This window comes from Rhagoletis pomonella, unplaced genomic scaffold (genome assembly GCF_013731165.1).
Source record: "Rhagoletis pomonella isolate Grant_MI unplaced genomic scaffold, Rhpom_1.0 Rhpom_scaffold_00008, whole genome shotgun sequence".
Taxonomy (NCBI): domain Eukaryota; kingdom Metazoa; phylum Arthropoda; class Insecta; order Diptera; family Tephritidae; genus Rhagoletis; species Rhagoletis pomonella.
Window position 1 is genome coordinate 46,657,846 of NW_023458562.1, and position 4,006 is coordinate 46,661,851.

Genomic DNA, 4,006 nt, shown 5'->3' on the forward strand with positions numbered 1-4,006 from the left:
GCCCTCTAAGAAGTGGAAATTCCAAGGAAAGCTCAAGAAACGGAATTCCAACAAGTCGTTTTCGCCAAACTTTCTACTTGAAAGCTTGCGCTCCTCAGCGTTGTTAAGCAATCAGTAAGTTGAAAGCTCTACTAGGTTAATCCGTATCCAAGCAACGGTACTGCGTATGTATGTAGGTGCTGCTGTCTTTTACGCTGCCAACAACAAAACTTCCTTTACAACTGCTATAAAACTGAATTCTTCAATGAACTACCCGCTCGGCTGAACAACGTGGCTAGCAGTGTTGCCATTTATTTTTTGCCGTCCCGCCAGATTGATAAACAAAAATCGGTAGAATTCCGCAAAATCATTTAAATTCTGTAAACTTTTCCGAAAAAATTATTTCTTTAATAGCACTGGTTTACAGCAAAAATGCTCAATTGATGCCACTATGCAAATCGAGAATCGAGTTAATTTTTTATTCTATGGATAAGTTCTCGAGATATTTTCAATTTGCCGTTATTCAGCCTAAAACAAAATAGTCCCACTACATCACGTATATCTTACGAACCAATCTAACAATTGTAATACGATGTACGGAAAATGGAAGCTAAAGAAATACTCCATAAACCGTAGATACACCTTTCGATAGGGCAGATGACTCCAGATTTTTATGAAACAAATGAAATAACTTCAAACTTTAACAGGGGAAAAATAAAACATAATGGGTTTTTGAAAATTTTTTTTATTCAGCCTTATCATGAGCATCGTACAGTTTCATAAGTAAAAACACTATCAGCTGATTGCCAAAAAATGCCTACAGCTGAGATCACCTGTTTTTTTGGCATGTGCTCTTATCTTTTACAATTTCTCTCATTTCTAATACAATTGCTTTTATTTCTATTACAATTTATTCAAAATGCACTAACCCACTGAACCAAAAACACCAATACACTAACCAAAAACACACCTACAGCCTGCCAAGCACACACCTACAGCCTGCCAGAAAAAACGGTAAGAAGAAGAGTAACTTTACTTATGGAACTGTACTATGATCATGAGTTTCATTTTCCCCGAACCTATAATACAAAAAGAAGGTAGTTTCAATAAACAACTTTTTGATTAAAAAGGAGATTTTGACAATTGCTCAATTGTAAAAAATTCGAAGCGGTGTAAGCGGTAGAGGCGATTTTATATCCTAAATTTGGGAGTATAAATAAAATAGTTGTATTAACATTTACCTTTTAAAAATAATTAATATCTTTTCTTAAAAACGTTTAAATTTTACATTAAATTCGATAACTACTTGCCAAAATCTTTATTTTTACATTAATAAAATTTTAGTGAACATATTTTAAAATTTTTTAGTGTCATTATGTCATCTGATTAAATATTTCACAATGTAGCCAGCCAGGACTATTACTATTTCAGACACTGAAATTACAATTTCGATATTGTCGTTGTCCATGTCTTTCAAGTAACTTGAAAACGGAATTTACTTTGGGACCCATGGGCCTCATGGCTTTCAGAAAAGTGAGTATTATATAATTCTAGTATATTTCGACAATATCGTTGTTTCTGTGGGTAAAAACAAATATATTTTACTGTTCAATATTGGAAGAGGTGTGAAACAAAATTGATGATTTATTGTTAGTATGAAAACTAGAAACACAGTTATCAACTTGTTGAGCATTAGACCTGTTCTCTTTCAAAAACAAAAGAAATATTCGGTTATTTGTTCAATGGTTTTGGGGTGGCAAGCGCAAACGGACTCTTTAAAAAATTGGGTGAAATTAGAATTTTGACAGAGAAAGTCCAACTCCGACTACGCTGGCCACAGTATTCGTTAATAATTTGTATCGGAAATTTAGAAATCTTTATTTTAAACTAACGTGTAATTGTTTGACCACACGTGTGTGTCAAAATTGTTTGCTTTGGGTTAAGCATTTGGACACATTAACCCATAATTATTGTACAAGTAACCGAGCCGTACCCATCAATATACATTTTGCTTGTTCAAATTTCGATTCTAAGAACAAAATGTTTGTAAATAACTAAAAAATTTATAACAATATTGGGAGGGTTTTTAATATTGGATATAGTAGCACGAAATGTCACAATCTACTTAATTGTCAGGTTGTTAATATGGCGACGAAAAAGTGACAATGAAACTAGCTTCTTTTTTGTATCAAGCCCGAACCGGTTCACTTCTCACTTTTGGTTTCCATGGTTTTACTATGGGCGGATGACAAACTTTCGGGTGAATTTTTTTCAGGCGAAACTCAGGATAATGCAGATTATACACCAATCGAAAGCATATGAGTGAACATCACTAGTATTACTTACCTGTTCATACTTGCTAACCCTATAGGTAGGCCAGGACAAAAATAAACAAGCCAACGTTTAGTATTAGCATTTGCAAGTAGATAGTGTAAATTGCAGCTCAAACTGCATTCGCAATACTTGCACAATGCTTTCTTGGAATCATTCAAATCTTCCACAGTCCAGTCTTTTAACTTTGGATGTTTAATCCACTCCGCGGAACTTTTGCTTGCAATATTGAAAACGCGAAAAGAGTAAAAAATTTAGGATGGCAAGTAACGTTTCAGTGTACATTCGATTTTTTGCATTGCAAAATGTAAATGTAATACTGTGTTTACATAGAGGAAAATTTTACTTGAAAGCTGTGTAAACCATGATTAAAACATAATTCATTTTTCCCGCTAAGTAGAAAATAAAATGGCTGGATCTAGTGGGAAAATTACTAAAATGGCAACACTGGTGGCAAGTTACTCGCAGCCGAATGTCATTGTCATACACAATGCGCGTTATTTCGACTTAGTCCTGTTATTTGTAATAACATCAAAAGCTCTATAACACGCAACACGTCGCGAGCTTTTAATGCAATAAGGTAGCTGCATATTTGGCGCTGGCAAAGCTACCTGACTAGGAAATGCAGTTGGTTGGCTGGCATGTGGGCGATGCAGCATAACTTGTTGTTGACTTTAAAGCGTTTTAGGATTTTCCCTTTTCGCATTTCACTTTGCTTGCATGTTTGCGCTTTTTTTTTCGGTTCGTTACCGCTTTGGTGTTCGTGCCACCAGTCGCGCCGGGACTCTATGCAAATTTCGCGAGGCTGCTGTCGGCAGTTTGTGACAGGACACCGAGGGCAGCTGTGTGCTTTGAGTGTTTCGAATGAGCATTTGGTTATACGTCGCGTGTTCGTCTGTTTGTCCATTAGTTTGTTTGTTTGTTTAGGCTGTACGTACTACCTCGCAGTCGGATACGGCTAGGCACTTCTCTATAATGTAGCCATCCCACATCCAGTTGCAAGAGCCATATAATATTTATAGTATTTTTTCACTACTCTCACTTTCTTTCATTCTTTTGTCAGATGGCTGCTTTGTAGAGAAGGCCAAATAAAGTGTCGCTGTCGGTTGTTAATAGTGTTAGTGTATTTTAAGCTTCATGGCCAAAAGGATGCAAATCACTGTGCGAGCACTTTCACAGGGCTTTAATAAAACAATCAGATGCGTTTAATTCGTTACTTTCGTTATAGTGTATGTGTTAGCCCAATTCGAATGCGTATTCGTACACTGTCGTGCCTTGGCATTGTCTACACCGCATCGTCTGCAACCGCCGCTGCATTCGGCAATCGTGTGAAACGTGTTTCAAATTTGCACGTGTCCTTGCGACGCTGACGCTACCGTCGCATCTGTTTTTATGTATGCACTTGCCTCGAATGTGTATGTACATATGTGTTTGACTATTCAAAATTTCAAGTAAAAGCAAGCGATGTTAGGAAACGACGAATGTGATGCGATGGAACATAAAAATATGAAAACGTGACATAGAGGAGGACTAAAAAAGGAGTCGAAAAAATCACACGCGATTTAATTTAGCTTTAAAAATAGACAATCGTGCAAGCGGGCTAAAGTGGCCGTGGCTAATCGCTTGGAAGGCAGGTGGTAGGCTATTTGAAAGGAAATAAAACTCGGCAAAATGGATGAAGGGATTAACTTAACTC

The 4,006-nt window shown here is 36.6% G+C and overlaps 1 protein-coding gene across 1 annotated transcript in view; it reads left to right on the forward strand.

The window, feature by feature from the left end:
• Positions 1-3,382: 3,382 nt before the first annotated feature.
• Positions 3,383-4,006, forward strand: part of LOC118744998 — a gene marked incomplete in the record, with an annotated part of 61,285 nt that continues 60,661 nt past the window's right edge. Inside the window, 1 exon segment of the mRNA XM_036478479.1 lies at positions 3,383-3,520.